This window comes from Pteropus medius, unplaced genomic scaffold, assembly GCF_902729225.1.
Source record: "Pteropus medius unplaced genomic scaffold, Ma_sr-lr_union100, whole genome shotgun sequence".
Taxonomy (NCBI): Eukaryota; Metazoa; Chordata; class Mammalia; order Chiroptera; family Pteropodidae; genus Pteropus; species Pteropus medius.
This window is the reverse complement of record NW_024340701.1, coordinates 13,090,659-13,110,251: the sequence shown is the minus strand read 5'-3', so window position 1 is coordinate 13,110,251 and position 19,593 is coordinate 13,090,659. Positions and strand designations below refer to the sequence as shown.

Below are 19,593 nucleotides of genomic sequence, written 5' to 3'. Positions count from 1 at the left end.
GGTGGAATCGTCAGTTTTGCCATTAATTCACTAAATGAACTTGGGCAAGTAAATCCTTCTCTCTAAACTCTGATTTTATCATCCTGAATTTGAAGACAATAATTTCTCCTTTGTTTGGCAGTTGTGAGAGCTTCCCGAGACAATGGCTAGAAGGTGTATAACTTGACACATAGTAAAAACTCCATACATTTATTTATTACTGAAAATTAAACTGAAGTGCATTTGAATGAAGTGACTTGCGTGCAATCAGAGAGTCTTGTCTTTTCTTTCCATAAAATCATGTCAGAATTTTTTTAGCTCTGAAAACAAAATACCTTAATCATTAAATGGATATAGATATTATTCAGTAGACTAGATTTCAACCTTTAATTTGCAGTTGCAAATATTTTTAAGCTCTGGTCTTTCTTTAATTATTCATTTTAACTAAATTTTTAATAAAAGATATGTAAATACAGAAATAACATGACTAAATTACAGTTCTGATGTTTTGTATCAATTATTATATGTAGGTTTTAAATATTAAAGAACACGATTACTAAGGGTGACTTTATGAAATCAAATCTCACTAGAAATTTCATCTGCCTTAATTTTTTATAATTTCTCTATCAAAGTCCTATTTCCTGTTAGCAACTCAATTGCTTATTATTTGTGTCTTTTGGAATGCTTCAAACATGGCCATTGAGTGAAAATAGCTATATCCTTAGACAATAGCTAATTCACAATGAGCAGAATAGCAAACGTTTTATAGGGAATGAGGAACAGGTCTTGACATGCGATCAGAACCAGTTGTGAAGTTTGAAGAACACCAACCTGCCATTTAACATGGGCCACAGAAATGACAGTGGTAGACATTCCAGTTTAACACACAGAGAGAAGAGTTCCAAATCTAGATCTCCAGCCTAGAACTCTCTTCTTTGCTCTACACTCAGTTGTCCAGCTCCTTGAAGGGCTTTTCCACGTGATGTCACAGGTGGCTTGATTGACAGGCTTCTAGACAAACTTGGTTCTTTCTCTCAACATCTGCTCTTTTTCCTGTTTAGAAGTAAATGGCACGACCATCCATCCAGTAACCAACTAAGCAAGAGCCACTTGGCAGCAGGGTATAAATGGTATTAGTATTTGTGGTTAAGAACATAGACTCAAGGGGAAGATTACCTGTTCATTACCTGTGAGATTTGGGGTAAATGACTTAACCTCTCTGTCATATTTAAAATACCCATAATATAAGGACGATAGTAATTCTAATTTCATAGGTTTAGTGTGATGATTAAATGAGTTCATTTTCTAAGTGCTTAGAACAGTGCTTGGCACATAGTAAATGCCATGTAAATGTTTGTTAAATAAATAAATACACATAGCATTCCCTGAAAGGCTATTAAATTCACAGTTTCCTCTTCATCTCCACAGAAGCTGCCTTAGTTCATATTCTAATGCCCCTGAAATAATAAAGTGATCTTCATCTTCTCCGTGTGCTCCTGCCTCCAGTCTTGTGTTGCTCCAGTCTATACCCTATGGCAACCAGAGTGACATTTATTGAATGCACAGCTTCTCTTATGCTGCCTTGTCTATAACTTTTGAGTGACTCTTCATTGTCTTACCCAGGCTAATTTGTTTTCTTATGGTCTAGCTTCTGCCTGCATCTCCAGCAACCACTCTCCCTCCTTCTTACCCCATGTTTGAAACATTACAAACCAATTCCATTTCCCTAAGCCTGCCTTCATTTGATCTACTCCTTGTTGGTGGAAAGCCCCTCTCTGCCTTATTCACCTTCAGATCAAGCTGAAGCATCACTCTTTCTCTCTGAAGATTCCCTGGCTTGTCCATCAAGAAGAATTCCTTCCTTGTGTTTCCCCTGTGTAGGTGATTATTATTGCATAAGTCTTTCATTGAATTTATTTATTTGCACATCTGCCTCCCCAACCAAAATGTGAGTTCCTGAGGGCATGGAGTATTTCACTATCTGAATTTATTTCTCTCACACATTTAATTTTAATTAACATTTTTTGTTTTATTCCTGTACCTTCTACAATGTCTGACACAGGATAAATGTTCAATTAACATGCATTGAGTGAATAAAGAAATAAACCAAATAACATCTTATTGATTGTTTAACCCAACCCTAACTTTCTAGATGAAAAAACAGATCTCAAAGAAGTTAGTTAACTTGCTCTAGATTACCCAGTGAGACAGCATTAGAATCTAGATTAAAAGCAATGTTCCAGCATTTTCCGTTACTACATGGTCGCAATTATTAATATTCTTTTGGATCAATTACACAAATTAAAATTCCAGACTGAAGAAGCTAAGTGCTCCCTGACCCTATTCTCTTAATATATTCCCATTAGAAATACCTTTATTGATATTCTGGAGCAGATCTTGTGGTCTGAAATGTTAGCTGAATCTCCAAATAACTCCGGGGTTCTAGGACAGAAGTATAACTTGTCTGCTCTCCAGGTACTGGAAGTGACCTTTACTCTTCAACATTTTAATTGGGGTTGGGGTTGATACAGCAGACCACTTTTTGAAATTTAAACCTGGGAACTCTTTTAAGAATTATTTTGTCTTTGAGAAACTCTCTGTGTGTATGTGTGTATTTGTGGTGAGCAAGGAGGTGATAGGTTACTTGAGAGAGTGGTTCAGAGGTGAGAACTTGGGCATGCCCTGAGTTTTGCATTCCAGTTGAAAAGTCATTAGGAAAGGGTAAGGTCAACTACGAATTCTGCCAAGTTTTGCCTTCAGTGCTGCAAAATGAAATGAGGTAATGTACTTTATGAACTGTGAAGAGCTATAGAAATGAGAGGCATTTTTAGAATCACTGATTTATGGAAAAGGAAGGTCTTTAGAGATGATGTAGCCCTCCCACTTTCTCATTTCACACAGAGGGGAAGTGACTCACCCAAGGTCATAGCTAGAAGGTAGTAGAGTTGGGTCCTGAGTCCTCTAGAACCCATAGCTTACCTCTCTCCACAGGCACTCTACAATCTTACCAACTATGTTGGTGCCTAAATGGGCTGGACTCTTTCCTTCTTTGTACTTTTACAAATGCTGTTCCCTATGTAGGGATATTTTTATTTCATGGCTGCCTGGGATACCTCCTCCTCCTGTGAGATTTGGCCTCATCTGATACCCCTCTAGTCTCCCAATTCTGCACTCCAATGCCGGGGCAAAACACAAAACACAAAGGAGACACAGCCTTTCCCTTAAAGAAATTTACAACGAGTTATTTCCATTGGAAAGAGGGTCCCTTAAGTACAAATCTCCATCCATAGTTGTGACTCTGGTTGGAGACATTTTTGTTGGAGGGAGATGGGATTGGGGCACAAAGCAGTTCCTCTCAGACACACACCCTCTCTGGTTCTCAGAAAATCACACCTCATAAGCCACACCCTACTCTACTAATACTTAAAGTCAGGGATTTATGGGAAGCCATTATCCTGGAGACCCAGAACAGCCTGAAATAGCTGTCAGAAGAATGTTTGCTTTTTCTCAGAGAGAGGTAAAGTTATAGAGAAGCAAATTTTGAATCGTTCATGGAAGCCCTTCCTGTCAAGAGGGACTGAACAACCATAGATGGGTGTGCATCCCTAAGAAGGTTTGTCTCTGTGTCCTTGGAGGTGTTCAAGCAGAGCAGTCAGCAGCATGCAGAGCTGAGCCACATGACATCCAAGTTTCCATTTGGCTTTGAGATCCTTGATTCTATGGTAGAGTTTTCATCCCACCTGCAGCATTATAGTGTTGGGTCCTGATTCCACAAAGTAAAGAAGAGGGTTTTTTTTCCAGTGGACCCCCGGAGGTGTATTATTTTAATCAAGATTGGAATAACCAAATGAAGCTTTCTTGAAATGTTAAAAAAAAAAAAGTCATAATTGTGATGTGAGTGTGTGTGTGTGTGTGAGAGAGAGAGAGAGAGAGAGCATGAAGAGAGCAGTAAATATATTTTTCTTATCTGTCATCTTTCCATTTACAGGTAATTCTATGTAAATCTATATATATATGTAATGTATGTGTGTGTGTGTGTGTGTGTGTGTGTGTGTGTGTGTGTGTATATATATATATATATATATATATATATATATATATATATATATATATAGGACACGTATTCTGTTTCTGAGTTTCTGAGCTAGATGTTGGGGGTACATATTAAAAGGCCAATAAAATTTGGTCACTGTTCTCAATTTGCTCAGCTTGTGTGGAAAGAGAGAGATAGTGGGGTGAGCCTCCCCACTTATAGAATATGTGTCTGTCAGTATCCCAGAAAAAAATAGCTGGCATACTCAAACTGGGTGATTAGAGAAGAATTAAAGAATTCATTTATAAAAGATTAGGTAGATTGTATGGAAACTACAAGGATAATACAGTGTCCTGGGGCTATTAACAAATGGCTGTTTTTACCCTTGTGTGTGAGAGGTAACAGGAGGAAGCAGTTAACAGAATCTAGAGATATAGGAAATGGCATGGAGAGGGCCACGTGGCAGAAGTTGTGACCTTCTGCCAAGGATGCAGAAGCTGAGATGACTGCGCAGGAGAGAGATTGACCTTACTATTCCTTCTCTATGATCTCCTCCAGTGCCCTTCGTTTCTTGACCCAACTCAAAGTCAGGGAGGGAGCCCTTTGATCAAGTACAAACAGGTCAGACTTCCAGGGCACAGAGCTGGCGATGGGCTGAGAGTGGATCTTTGGGCACACATTGGAGATAAAGGGTTCATTATGTTAGAGAAAGTAATCCTCCAGTGCTGCAAAGGCATGCTCAGGGCTTCTGGTCAACACTCACATACCCACATTCATCTTCTCTTCACCCAACACCATTTATGAGAACTTAATGATTTCAGATACTGTGTAAAAAGTATCATTTATTTTATTTTCTCATTTCACTTTCACAATTATGCCTTGAACTAGGTGAAGAGACAGAACACAAATGAAGATAAAATCTCTGACTGTGAAGCGCATGTGGTGTGCCAAATTCCTGAAGACTCTGAACACATCTGCTTGGGGCATTCCTTGGGGCAGTATCTTCAGAAGACAAACTGTCCCCTGTCTGGACACCCTTCCAAAACCCTGACCAGCCATGATTCTTCACCTCTGACTCAGGTTTTCTCTTCCAGGAAGCTGGTGGTGTGTGTTTCTCTCATGTTCCCTGTGTACACTGGTCTCACTTCTCATGTGGCACCAATTATATTGAATTTAATCATCTTGATTGCTTTCCCCATGAAGTCTTTGACATCAGGGGTCATTTTTTTTTTTTCATTTATATGTCTATGGAAAGCACAGTGTCTGCCATGCACTAGGGCTCAGTAAATATTTCTTAACTAAATGATTGAAAAATAAAGACTTTGTTTATAACTTAAAAAGATAAGGTGGAGGAGAGCTAGGATGATAAAGAATATCTTCAATATTTCAGGAACACTCAGTACTTAGGAAACCTAGTAAATTCCGTAACCAGATAGGCCAAAGTGATGTCGTGAAAATCCCGTTGTTATTATTCATGATAACACCATCCCATTGCAGTTAATGGAAATAAATGTACCATTTAGTACTTCAAATCATGAAGCAAAATAACTGCCTTCTATTTGCAGTGACCTTCTGGTGCCCTCATTATTTTCTCACTGCGGATATCTGTGCCTGATCTTGTTGATTCAGCATAAGGGGGTGCATCCAAGAGGCATAGGTGGGGTGCAGGGAGGTGGGGAGTGGGGGAAGGAGGAATCTGGAATCACTTGAGGGGTGGAGAAGGACCACCCGTGATTCCTCCACCCTTGCCTGCCTATAGGTATTTTCATCGCAGCTCTTAGCATGTTGCATTGCACTGTTTTACATGTCACCCTGCTAGACTGTGAGCACTTAATTCATCTCTGCGTCCTCAGTGTCTGGTATGGTATGTTGGATGCAGGAGATTCTCAGTAAGTGTATGCTATGTAAATGAAGAAGGAGTAAGTGAATGATTAAAGGAAAGACTAGGTTCTTTCTATGCTGTACCACCAATTTAGAAAAAAGAATGAAAGCATGAGAGAGAGAGTGAGTGAGGACTCTGTGAAGAAGATAATAATTGAATTTGGGGGAAAACCCCGAAGCGAAGGACATTTTCCTTTGCTGCTCTTCCCTTTCCCTCTGGCAACCCCCTTGCTCCCTCTGCATTGACATCCATCAATGTAAGATTTGGCACCATAAGTACCATATTTGTTTGGTTCAATGTGTTGTTCTCACTGCTTTGAGCAGTGCTCGCCACATAGTTGTAGTTCAGTGGGCAATTTTAAACAAAGTTAAAATCTCTCTGGGTTTTTATTCCTCCTCTCACAGTTGGTCTTTCCCACTTTCTTTGCCTCCACCTTCAATGCTGAATATACATGCTGATTTGCCTCACCCCATGGACCTTCTAAAGTGAAATCAGAAGGGAGCTAAGCTCTCATGTTGTTAAACTTCCCATTTTACAGAAAAGGACACTAGGCCTAAAAGGGAAAAAGACTCATTTAAAGTCACAAGAAGTGTCAGACTTCACATTAGAAAATGAATCTCTTGTCTCCTTTGTTTGCCATCATGTTATGGCCCCAAAGTTCAGGTTTGTTTTTTTGGTTCAGTGACTTTCACTTTTCCAGTTTTTCTTTTTCTTTCTTTTTTTTCAACTAGAAAACTCTTTGTTCAAAGGAAATGTTATCCAGAAGCTCAATATGTAAAACAGATGAAATCTGTACTGCTCTGGTTAAAGCAGCAATGGAGACACTCCCCCCAAAACTCAAACGCAAAGGACTCCTAGGGAGCTCGGAGGAGCACAGTTTGAAACTGCATGAATCTTTATTAAAAGCATTCTGGTGAGGGTGAAGGGAAGATTCGATTGAGATTGGGCTCTTATCCATAGTTTCATGTGAGCCTACATAGTAACAGTGGCAGTTATGAACGACTTATGCCTGGTAGAGGGGAATCACAAAGAAGATGGGGGGCCATGTTAACAATGAGGCACAGGTTCCAGGTTCAAGGCTCAGAGCTGCCAATTATTAAGGGCAAAATTTTGTGTGTGTGTATGTGTGTTTTTTTAACCTTCAATTCAGCCTTGATTTTCTCAAAGTATAAATGAAGGTTCGTAATATCAGTGGTGAACAAGCTATTTATGTCCTAATGCTTATTCAGGAAATTAAAAAAATGTTAAAGTGCCACTTATTTAAAACAATTCAAAGTGAAAATGTCTTTACTGAGTTCTATGGAAAAATTATATTCTTATAACTTACACTGCCTCCTTTATTAAGTAGGAGACTTTCAATGAGAAACTTGAAGGCTTTATAAGCCAATAAAATTAAATCTTGGCATACTTGAGAAATGGCAAAGCAAAGACAAGTTTGTAATATTCCATCCTGAAATTGTACAGTAATTGAGCATTCACATTTGTTCATATGCATTATCTCTACTCATTAATGAGAAAAATCCTGCAATGTAGATATAATTAATAGGGAGAGTTAGATAGCTAAAGTGATTTTCTCTAAGTCACCCAGCTTGTTTGCCACAGAGCTGGGATTCAAAGTATTTAATTTCAGTTAATGCAATGTTTACTAACTTTATTAATGAAGGCATACCTAACAGCTGTAATAAACCTCCAAATTTTAATGCTTAACACAATAAGTTTTTCTTGTCAATCTAAGGGCCTAACGTGTGTGCTTATGGTTAGTGGCTCTCTTCTTAGCAGGCTCCTTTCATCTGTAGTTCTACAGTCTTAAACGCATGGCCTCCAGGCTGCTTGGGGGTCATCTTCATTTTATTCAGCTGGAAAGGGAAAAGCACATGGCGGATTACATGAGGAAGATTTTTATGGAGCAGGTCTGGAAATGACTCATACTACCTTCCATTGGTCATGGTGCATGGTAGACATTTCTCTTTCTTCTTCATCTGCCTCACCTAACCTGAATGTTTGGGTTTCCACATAGATTGTAGGTCTTATCCAGAGGCTAAGTGGGCCAGTGAGCCCTCTGGTTCTGGGTTCACTGATATCTACACCAGATGATCTGTGAGGCTCCTTCCCACTCTGAGCCTTGTACAAGTGTTTCAAATGGGCTGAGGGTGGAAAAATAATTATTTCTAAAGTATCTCCTTTTACAAAGTGACTCCCCTTTACATTTCTCTTTTAAGCCTCTAAGAGAATAAATATCTCCATCACACATGAGTTTGGTAGCTTAGTGACCTTTAAGATTTCTGTTTTCTCATTTGTAAAATTAGCGATTAGTGAAGATTACATTATATCAATGCATAGGGACAGGGACTGGCTGTTAGTTTCTCCCTCATACCTTCTCATATTACCTACTTCTACACTCAGGGCTCTAAGCAGTGGAGGGAGCTTAAGACGAGAGAGATCCAGTGGTTTCACTCAAAATTTCTCAGGAACCACAACCACATTCCCCTAACCCACTCTTCTTGGCCCTCCTTCCCTCCCTCCCTCGTCGACACCTCTGTGTTTTCTCTCTTCTCCATTGCAGTGTCCTTGTTTTCTCCCACAAGCCCCCTTTATCTCCGCCCCACTCCCTTGCTCTCCCCTCCCCACTCCAGCCCCAGCTGCTGGTGTGGCTGGCTGTTCTGATGCTATTGATTTTGCTCTATAAAAGATTGCTCAATTCATTTTCTCTACTGCGGCCCAATGCCAGACCTCAGGGTAGGCCCACAATGACCAAGTTGATTATGTGCACCACTTCCCCTAAAGTACTACAACCACATTCCCTCTCAACTTCCAGGCAGGATAAGACAGTGAAGGTGAACATGATTCATAAACTCTAAAGAGCTAAACAGAGAGCAGCGGGTCCTGACTTACTCATTTCCATATTTACAAAGCTTAGCACAGTGTCTGGCACTGAGTCAGTGTTAACAATGTTTGTTGAAATTAAATGAATCTCTTTTCTTAGCTTCATAGCATTCTGGGCACACAAGGAGAATCTCCATTGACTTTTGATTGCTGCAGCAGTGGTTTGCAACCCTGGCTGCACATTAGAATTACCTGGGAAGATTTAAAAACACCCGTGGCCGGACCTTACCCAAGACCAAATAACTAGAAATCACTGGTAGTGTGGCCTGAGCATTAGCACTTTGTAAGAGCCCAGTGGGTGACTCTGATATGCACCCATTATAGTTTACAGGATAAGACCAGGTTCCATAGCCTGGTACCCATGATCCTCAATGTCTTGGCTCCAGCCCTGTTTCCACCTCATCTCCTTCTACTTTATTCTGCACACTCAACATTCTATATACTTGACATTCTCATTCTTCTCTGTGGGCATCACTATGCCTTTAACCAGGTCGTTTTCCCTTCAAGGACAACCCTTACCTAGTGTCTTTCCTGGCAAGCTCCTACTCATTTTATAAGACCCAGATTAAATGCCAGCTCCTTTGAAACTTTTGCAGCCTTTTCAAGATTCTGGTACTCCAGATTTTCACTGTTGCATCATATTGTCTTTTCTCATTTAGTTTTGCCTGATAACCTCCAATTTCTGTTCTACTTTCCTGGATTTAGTTTCTTCCACAATGACCCCTCCTGCCCAATAGTCCAGGCAGAATTTTTACTTGTTTTTTGTTGTTGCTGTTGTTTTTGTTTTTGTATTCCAGTTTTGTCCTTGGAGAAGGCTGTTTGGGATCTTCTTTGGCTATAAGCTTTGAAGTTCACTAGTTGGCCCCATCCTCCCATCCTTTCTCTGCTTCCAGAACCTCTGCCTGGGTGCAGTGGCTGGGCCCCTACTTTTTCAGGAGAGGCATTTGGATACAAATTTCACTAGGTAACAATGGCTCCATTTTATTGAGTGTTTACTATGTACCATGTTAAAGTGCTTCATTGCATTATATCACGTAACCTTTTACATATGAGCCACTGGGATTAAAGACCTTAAATGAATTGTCCAAAATCAAACAGACAACGAGAGGCAAAGCTGGGATTTCCTTGGCCTAACAGTCTCCAAAGTCCACATGTTTCATGCCTGTTTGCTACTTTAATGTTTCTTCTCTGTGCATTTGGTTTTTAACTCTGCTGTTGCAATCTCAAGGTTCTATCATATTTATTGGTGTATCTTTTCTACTCCCCTAACTGTGACCTTCTCAAGGTCAGGGATTGAGGTATTCAAGTCTATATTCTTAGCACTTAGCAAATTGCCTGGCATGGAACACAAACTCAGTAAAAGCTGCGGCCTGAATAAATAAATGGCCACTATAGCCTTAAGGGACACTTGTAGGAAAAAGGAGACGAACAATCTAGACCATAGTCTGACCAAAAAAAACCCTACTCTGATGGCCCTGATTAGTGAGATCTCTGCTAGTCAGGGAAGGCAGATGGGTAGAGGAGTAGGGGCAGCCGGCCTGAGGGCACCTTTCCCTGGTTCCCTTGAAATCCAGCGTCTGTCCTGTCCTGTCACCCAGCAGCAAGAGAACATTTGTTCCCTTAAGGGCCGGCGCTGTGCCAGCAGCAGGTGGCGGCCTGTCCACTGGGAGGGAGGGAGGGAGGCAGCAGGCGGGAGCACTGATGTGTGCCTGAGACAAGATGCTGCAAGTCTGCTTGTGGCACTGTGGTGACAGCAGCTGGGACCGGGTTGCAAGTCACCATTCTGTAACCATTAAAAACCAGTTGCTTTCCCTTTCATAATAATAAATTAAAATATCACTCCAAAGTTAGCTAGCTTCAGAGAGCAAAAAGAAAAAACCCAAAGACAAAACAAAAACAAAAACACAACCCTATATGTTATTAGTTGGGTTGTCTATAAATTGATAGGTTTCTTGGTAATTACAGAAAAGCTTTATGGCTGCTTTTAAAGATGTAATTTTTCATTTCCTTGCAGGAAATAAAAAAGAAGAAACAGCAACCTTCAATCAACCAACAACATAAACATTTGGAAATAGGAAGATGAGGATGAAAGTAAAAGCAATGTATTCCTTTCTGCTTATTTGATTGCTCAAAGAACTTAAGCATTAATGCTAAACCAAGCCATCAGTATCTCTCTTCACAACTTTCTGAAAGTGTGCTCGTTTGATGTCAGCAGGACCAGAGTGGAAGCCTGTGAAGTTTACCTCAATGGCCCCATGTGCTTTAGCCTTCTGTGAGCCACTTTTTAACTTAATGACCAGATAAGGTAGCTTGGAGCCCTTCTGTCTGCAGTGGGCAGCGCAGTGCCCTCCTGAAGATTTAAGGGTATTCATGACATAACTCCTTATGATCTCTTATAGCCTCTTGTTGTGAATTTTGTCTTCTCTATCAACCAACTCAACTCGGCCTCTTGTAGCTGCCCTCCTGCCTCTACCACTCTGTCCCCTTTGTTGTCAATTTTATTTTTCATTCTCCAAATTATCACTGACAGAAGGTAGCTATATGTAGCAGACTTTCACTAAAAATTTAGGGATGACTACAGGGATTATAGCAGAGAGAAACTGGATTACTAAATGTCTCAAAAACTGCTGGCTTACCTTCCCATGAGGAAAACTTCACGTGCTGTGTTAATGTTCGAGTCTTGCTTGCAGACAAGTTTCATTAAACCATGACTCCAATATTCCTATTACTTTACAGGCAGAGCAAATCAGCTCTTTTTTTGTTTTGCTTGCTTTCTTTCTTTCTTTCTTTCTTTTTTTCTTTCTTTCTTTCTTTTTCTTTTTTTTGTAAATTCTTACTCATCCAGGACAACATAGGAGTCCTTGGGTGCTCAAACCTTTTTTAAAAATAGTCTTTGAATTTTATTCTAAAAGAAATAAGAATCAGGCTTCTATCATACTAAGAGGGAATCTGATGGATAAATTTGACATCAAATTATTACTATAAAATATTATTGCTACTATTACTATTAAAATAATCATTACTATAAACAGAAAAAAAAATTGGGCAGTTTGTGCCACCTTCCCTTAGCAGCTATGAGCTCATGCTATGATCTCTCATCCAGTCTGGGGCAGATAGCAGGGTAGCAACATGGCTGTTAAAGACATGTCATACACGGTAATCTGCTTGGGATGATTTTCTTACAAAGGGACTGTGAGTATGACAGATATTTGAATTTTTAGCCTGTTTTCTGGTAGGGTAAAGCTGGGTCTCTGAGTTAAGAAAATGACGCTAATATCTTAGATGTGGGCTCAATAGTTTGCTTAATAAATGGAAGGAAGAAAATTACTCAGCAGCATAAAGGTCCTCATCCACATTTGAAATTATACCAAATATACGAGATTATTTGTAAGATCTTGTTCGTGATAGAGAAAAATATATTCTTCAAGGTAGTGGCAGTAGACAGCAGGATTTTTGCATTCTCCATTTTGGACTCTTCTATGGACTGACAGAATACCTGGCATAGACTGGGCATTCAGCCTGGTAAATGAGTAAATGGAACCAATGGCATATCATGCCAAAGGCCCTTACATATGCTATAACTGGAATGCTTTTCTTTAATGTGATGCGTGCATGCATGTGCTTGTGCACACACAGAATCTCTCTTAATTATGTTAATTCCTGCTTATTCCTTTACATCGTAGACCCCTGTCATCTACGTCCTAATGCTTATTAAACTCGCCCCTTGTACTTTAGGTTCTCATTATATTTGTAATGGTATTGTTTAAATATGTGTTCATGTGTTTGTGATTATTCATTGAAGCTCTTCATTCTTCTCTCTACTTTCAGCTTCTTGAGGGAAGGCTATATCTGTGTTGTTAACAGCTGTTTTTCTAGTACATTGCCCAATGCTTGGACAGAGCAGATACTTATGGCAGAGACAGAATACCTTTCACCAAACTCATTTCCTCTTCATGGGCATGAGCCAGGCTACACCTCCTAGTCTTATTAACTGCTAAGTATGGCTGTCTGATGGAGTTCCAGTCAATGGAATGAGGTACCAGAAGTAATATGTTGTGCCCCTTCCCAGCCTTGTCTTTTAAAACCTCCCATGGGATATTTTCCATGCTTTTTTCTCTTACCACTGGCTTGTGGGAGGTAAGCATGATAGTTTTGGAAATCGTTTATTGAAGATGGTGGAGCCACATGATAGAAGGCATCTGGGCTTCTGAAATTCCTAAAAATAAGGCCATCACCAATCAGGATTACCTGTTGTGGACTGTACTTGAATGAGAAATTTTTATTGTATTTGAGCTTTTATACATTTTTTAGTTTGTTACATGGACTAGAATTACCTCAGTTAATACAGTACTCTTTTTTTTTTTTGCATGTGGAATTAATAGATGTAAATAGAGAAGTGGATAGCTGGGATACAGATTGTATCAACAGAAATGATGAGGCCTGTGATATTACACCAATCTTCAAGGTACTAAAAGACAAATGATTCCATAGGTAAGAATTAAGTAGTATCCCAGCAATGCAAATTCGCTTGTAACCTTGCAATAAATTCCTCAGACTGAAATTGACACAAGCCTGTTTCCCCTTTGCACCCACAAAAATCCTCTCTCCTTTAAGATACCTAACTTTCCCAGTTGCTGTAGACTAAATGTTGGTGTTTCTTCACCCCCCATAGCCATGTATTAGATCCTAACCCCCCATGTGATGGTATTAGAAGGTGGGAACTTTGGGAGGTGATTATGTCATGAGGGTGGGGCCCTTATGAATAGGATCAATGACCGCATAAAAGAGGTTCCAGAGAGACCTTAGCTCCTTCTACCATGTAAGGACACAGAGAAAGGGTGCTGGCTATGAATCAGAAAATGGTTCACCAAATATGACCATGCTGGTGCCTTGATAGTGGATTTCCCAGCCTCCAGAACTGTAGGAAATAAATTTCTGTTGTTTATTAGCCACTTCGTTTTTGGTGTATTGTTATAACACCCTGAACACACTAAGACACTAGTACTCTATTGCAAAATGATCTACTCTTTCTTTCTGTACCTTTGAAAACTCCAACATTTTACCAGGCATTAATAATCTTTTGAAACCAACTTGTATTAAGAAATAGACTACTGATTTTTGTTTTACTTCCACAGGGAGGATATGCACTTTAAGGGAGAATGGCAAAAATTGGTCTCTAATTGCTACAATTTCAAGAGTAGATTAAAACAAAGCAAAGGTTATTAAGCAGTGACAGGCAGTTTACACTCTCATCACCTTAAAGTGTCTGTGCTACTCTGCTCAGATGGCAGAGAAGGTGATTAAAGGAATCTGATATTGATAAAAACAGAACTATCTTACCAGCTCTAGACTTTAATCTTTGAACTACTTTCATTGAAGGAAAATAATTCCTAACTGAAATAGATGCCAGCATTTTTCCATGACAACATGATGCCTCCAGAATCATGGACTCTAGGAGACTCAGGAGAGAGGACAGGAATCTAGACGTTATGGGGTCAAGAAGACTATAGAAATACTTGTTTGTGGGTTCAATATGACACAGCTATAAGAGATAAGGTGGTCTAGCAACTGAAAAGTAACTTACTCCACATGGGACTTTACTTTTCAGAGGTGTGAAACCTGGTGGTGAAGGCCAGACTTGAGGGACCATAAGAATCTGCAATATCTTTGCCTCCATCTCCCACTACCAGGCCTAAGAACTAAAGACTCAGCTCATCCAATATATTAAGACACCGAAGGACCATTTCTTGCTATGAATGGGGTCTGGATAAAGTGTGTTACTTCTCAACTGAAGTTTAGGTAAGTCTTAGGTGAGTTTAATATCCCTGTGATGTCTATGAGTCCTGGGCTGTAGATTCCCTGCCTCACTATCGCTATCTGTAGCCTGTCTGGCTGGCTGACTGAGGATCTTTGTTCTCAAGTGCCCTTAGGGTTACAGCCTAAGCCTGCATTTCCAAGATGGTTAGTTGAGATCCAAGGCCATCATGTTCTGCCAGCCCACTTTCCTATTGAGTTAGGTTCAAACAGCCTTCTTCGATCCATTCCTATGACACCTACCTGACAATGACCTGTCTCTTCCTAAAAGCCCCAAGTCTGTTGTCCACAAGGAGAGTTAGTCACTTCAGTTCTGTTGTTTTTTATGCTGCCTTTCATGGCCATCCTTCTTAAAGACCTGGGCCATGTCTTATTTATCTTTGTATCCCCAGTGCTCAGTATGGAGTTTGGTACATAGAAGGTACCCAGTAAGTATATAGTGACTACATAAATGACTTGGTAATTTGGAATACTGGCACCATTGTGAAGAAAAGGCCAACTCCTGATGCTCTGATTAATTTCCCTGATGCTAGTTGGCTCCAGCTTGTGGCCATATAACCAAAGCCACACAGGGCTGGGCCACGTGACAGATATAGATCCTTCCCAACTGAGAAGGTAGGAGGCCAAGAAGTATAAAACATAACAAAATGAAGAGGGAAAGAAACAAGAACCTGCTACAATTACCAAACATTTTGGGTAATGGACGTTTTTCCCTAAAGAGAAAATGAGCTAGGGAAACTTAGACCTTGGAAGATGAGATAGCTCTTCACACTGTAAAGGACTGAAGAGAGAAAAAAAGAGTGCTTTAAAGCCAAGATTTGACATATTGAGCAAAATATGGTCACTAAATCCTAGAACTACTTCAGTAGTAATTGTATCTATTATTATGACCACAACAATTATTACCATTACCACCTCTTTTGTCGCCACTGTTATCATCATTTTCTTGACACTTATCTGAACCTGAGCTTGATAATTTTACTAACATATCCTCATTTAATCCTCATAATAAACTGGAGAGCGAGAGAGAATATGAATATCATTATCTTCAATGTATAGGTCAAACTGAGGTCCAGGAAGGTTAAATGTAGCAGAGATAATGCCACTCACCATGGCATTTCTTGAGCACACAAACTACACTTCCAAGCCTCCTTTGCAGCTAGATTAGGTCATGAACTGAGTTCTGGCCACAGAAATGATGTATGCTCCTTCTAAGATTAGCCTTTTAAAATATTCTGCACAAGCCCCCAGCTTTTCCTGCCCTTCTGTAGTGACTTTGAAGGCCTCTACCCAAGATGGTGTCACTCCTAGTTGGAGGAGGGCTCCAAATGACACTGGACTGAGACATAAACAAAGAGTAATATTATGTTGGTGCAAATGAGATTTAGGGACTTTTATTGTAACAGCTTAACCTATACTAATTGATTTAAGAAACTTGCCTGATCACAATACCAATAATAAGTAGAGCTGCTATTTATGTTTTAGAAGTTATTTGTTGTTTATCAGGTGTTCTGCCAGACCCAGTTTGTATAGTGCTCCATATTTTCTTGGCCATGGTTTTCTGCTTGATGTTCCTGATAGCCCTCTAGGAAGATCATGTGATAATGACTGTATTCCTATAGGCTGAAGAGGGCAGGTTTTGCTCTTGAGTTCTGTTACCACTTTGTGGCAGAGCCAAGTTGTCGTGATACTCTACCTATCTTCACTCCCTCGTTTCAGCACAATAGTTCCTGTTCTGGGTCTTCCCTGCTGCTACTGAGGCAGCAAGCACCATGAGGCCCTAAGATACAGTGTGATGTATTCATGCTGGCTCACTGTGGTTGGGCAGCAGGGCTGCAGGCTGCACACATACAGGAAGGAGAACCATGGGCTCTCCTACTTCAGAGTGACTCGCACCTCAGGTACTTCCAGGTGCTTCAGGTGTCCAGAGTTCTGCCTTCCCTGGGGTTTCCATGTGTCCAGGTAATACAAGTTGGACTTGTGAGCGAGCTGACGTTTCACAGAGTGAACTTTACCAGTGAGATAATTCTCCATTTTTCTCTGTATTCAGCTCGTATAGAGAAGCAATAGTTTCATAGGATCTCTCAGAAGGCATTTCCTGTCACTGAACTGTGATCGATTGGTAATGCTTTCCTTTGTATTTCTTTTCCTGTCTTCACAGCCCTACTCCTTTTTCTCCCTTTCCTGCTTCCCTGGAACTGTATTCTCCAGTAAAGTTTACTACGAAAGCTTTAATTCAAAGTTTTTTAGGGAACCCCGCCTAAGACATAAAGCCTTACATTAGGCCAAGGGTATGCAAGCTTACCTATATTGGGATATTTTAGCTGCAAAATATGAATATAGTTATAGGGACAATATGTAGTTATAGGTCAAAAAATTTTAATATTTACCTACTTTTCTTCAAATTATGAGTAATACATTTATTATAAAAAAACAGAAAATAAGTCTTTATTATCAATGAACTTGTTTTCTCTCTTTCTCTCTGCCTTTCCTCACTCACCCACAAATCCGAATAATTGTTCCCCTTATTAATGAGAAAAAACTCTGATGTTCATTCCCAAAGAGGCACTAGGGAATTTCTGCATTGTCTTTTCCAGGGAGAGGTTCAGTGTGTTTAGAAATACTAAACCTTCAGAACTGGAACTGGAGCTGAGAGGAACTTCAGGTGAAAGAGACCAGTGAGTGAAGGAGATATCATGCTGCCAACCCACTTGGCCTGTGCTCAGGTCGTATTACAGATGTAAATGTGTGGACACATGTGTTTATGCATTGCAGAGTGAGAAGTGAGGGACAAATGAGAAAAATAAGGCAATTTTGCTGAGTAATAATTTCCATATCACATTATCCTTCATTTTTCAGTAAGCTCCCACTGAGGCAGAAACAGGGATTTGGAACATGGTGAGTTGCTAGTGTCACAGCCACACAGAGCTGCTTCTTTCAAAGTGTACATGAGAGCCCTTTATCAGAGGAGTCAAGTCTAAATGCCCTCACATTCTTACCTTAGTCAAGTGAAGCTTTTCATGACTACAGGGATCTTTGAGAAATATTGTTTGAAAATAAATGTAGATGTTTGGCAAAGCTGCCAGAACCCAGACCTTCACCTTTTAAATCGCATTAGTAATGGTGGTATGTGTGATTGCTGGACAAAATGGACTTGAAATATCAGCGCAAAGGAAAATAAATCAAGATGCATTTCTTTCCTGTAGTTTGCTCTGAAAGCAGGGATAAAAAGGCCCAAGGATAAGAGAAGGTCAGATTTAGGTTGTATTTGTAACAGTAGTGAATGAACAATAGCAAAAATACGTTCCTGATCCACGGAGCTTGAAGGGCTAGAGAGGTCAGATCAGATAAATAATAGGAGTTCTAGACAGGAGGAACATTTCCCACAGCCATCCTGGACTCTAAAGAGATTGAATGAGACTCTTGAGAGCTAGTAAGGGAACACTAGGAGGGGCAGAAGAATGGGGAGGGGAACCATGTGGGTTGGCAGCTGAGGTGGGGGGCTTGAATTAAGGCCTCAAGGCTTTGCATCTCATAATTCGACTTTTTCAATTTTGCTCTTGGAGTTTATTGGTACCCCTCAAAATTGAGTGGCTCTGTTTTTTAAGTTTGACTCTTTGAGTGGTAAGAAACAGAGTGTTACCCGCAGTACCTGATGTTAAATAAGGTGTTCTTTAGGAACATACTTGGATAGAAACAAAGGAGTTGTTAGGAAACAAGGAAGCTGTAATGACTTCTTCCTTTATTTTTCACGGGTCTTGTGACCTCCCCCACCCTCTTACAATTCTTAATTCTCCGTGAACACATCTGCTGCATTCTTTTTTTGCTACCACCTGGATTTCTAGGAATCTGCTTTGTTTTTGTACCCTGTGTCCTTGCCCTTGGATCATTGTGATTACTTCAATCCTGACTCTGCCTCTGAGCTGCAGTTCCCAACATTAACTTAACACATCTTCTTAACATTCCTTATTTCAGTTATCTGAGAAAAGATGTCTGATTGTCTGCTTTTAGGTCCAATTAGCATTAATCAAAGAGCAGAATCATGTAATATACAACACAGCTAGGCAACAGGGGTTGTGGGCTGGACTGTTTCACTTGGAGGAGGATCTGGGTGAGACGGTACAATAAATAACTGACTCCTCCAGCCCAACAGGCAAGCTGGATGCTCAGCAGGAATGCGCACTAGCTGGTTTTGAATAAAAGTGTCGTCAGACCAGTTACCTGCGTGATCGGGATATGGGCATAGCAGAAACAGCAAGAACAGATAGAAGGGAAGGAACCAATATATGTCAATAACCATCTATGAACCAGGTACAGGAAAGTATGACTTTATAGTTGGAGAAGCTCTGGGTAAATTACTTTAACTCACCGAGATTCAGTATTCCTTGCATTAAAATAATGTCTACCTCACTACATGGCCATGATGATTAAATAAAAGAACATGTGCAAAAATATATGACACATTCAAATATTTGCTGGTGGAACAGCATGGTGTGGGTTAAGAACATACGAAGGCTCTGAAGTCAAACTAAATATAAATCTAGGCTCACCATTCATTAGCTGGTTAACCTCGAACAACTTAGTCAACCTTTCTGAACCTCGATTTGGTTATCTGGTAAGATTAATGACAGTGGATGATATAAAGCACATTCTCAATAAATGTTTAGTGTTGTTATAGATTTAATGTTTATTTCATATTGAAAAGAATGTATATAAACATGGAGATGTGGAATCATTTGTTTGAAGAATGAAGAGGGGCCCAAAGGACTAGAGTGAGATTATTTGGCAAATACGAAGATTGGCAAGAGCCACATCATCAGGGACCAGGGTAGCAGTTTTGGCTCTCAGTATCTTGGACTGGGAAGACGCAGAACTGTGATGCAAAGGCAACTCTGCAGACTTCTGTCTCCAGACATGATGCCTTCAATCCATTCCCCATTGTGCTGCCAGAGTCATCTTTCTAAATCTCAGATCTAAGCGTATGGTACCCCAAAGAGAGCGC

At 40.1% G+C, this 19,593-nt stretch overlaps 1 long non-coding RNA gene across 1 annotated transcript; it reads left to right on the top strand.

Annotated features, from left to right (window-relative positions):
- The first annotated feature begins 10,798 nt into the window (after nt 1-10,798).
- On the top strand, nt 10,799-14,809 carry LOC120621969 (uncharacterized). The gene is made up of 3 exons (XR_005658373.1): nt 10,799-10,868; nt 13,160-13,268; nt 14,386-14,809. It is a non-coding gene; the product is annotated as an uncharacterized LOC120621969 (long non-coding RNA).
- Nucleotides 14,810-19,593: the final 4,784 nt, after the last annotated feature.